The sequence below is a fragment of the Eimeria mitis genome, genomic scaffold (genome assembly GCF_000499745.2).
Source record: "Eimeria mitis Houghton genomic scaffold, Emh_scaff4933, whole genome shotgun sequence".
Taxonomy (NCBI): domain Eukaryota; phylum Apicomplexa; class Conoidasida; order Eucoccidiorida; family Eimeriidae; genus Eimeria; species Eimeria mitis.
This window is the reverse complement of record NW_013573235.1, coordinates 3,328-3,771: the sequence shown is the minus strand read 5'-3', so window position 1 is coordinate 3,771 and position 444 is coordinate 3,328.

Here is a 444-nt window from a genome sequence, read left to right as displayed (position 1 = left end):
GCTGCTGCTGCTGCTGCTGCTGCTGCTGCTGCTGCTGCTGCTGCTGTGTATAGATTACTACGTGTTGATAGACTGCCCCGGCCAGGTGGAGTTGTTTACTCACCACGAAGCTCTCCGCACCATCATCAGACGCCTAGAAAAACTAGACTTCAGGGTCAGCAGCAGCAGCAGCAGCAGCAGCAGCAGCAACAGCAGCAGCAGCAGCAGCAGCAGCGGCAGCGGCAGCAGGAAGAGCAGCTGCAGCTGCTGCAGCAGTAGCAGTAGCAGCAACGGTAGCAGCAACAGCAACAGCACCAGTAGCAGCAACGGTAGCAGCAGTAACAGAAGCAGCAGCAGCAGCAACAGCAGCAGCAGCAGCAGCAGCAGCAGTGTGGGGTTTGTTTGCTGCAGATGACGGCCGTGCAAGTATTGGATAGCACACTGTGCACCGACACATTCAAAGTA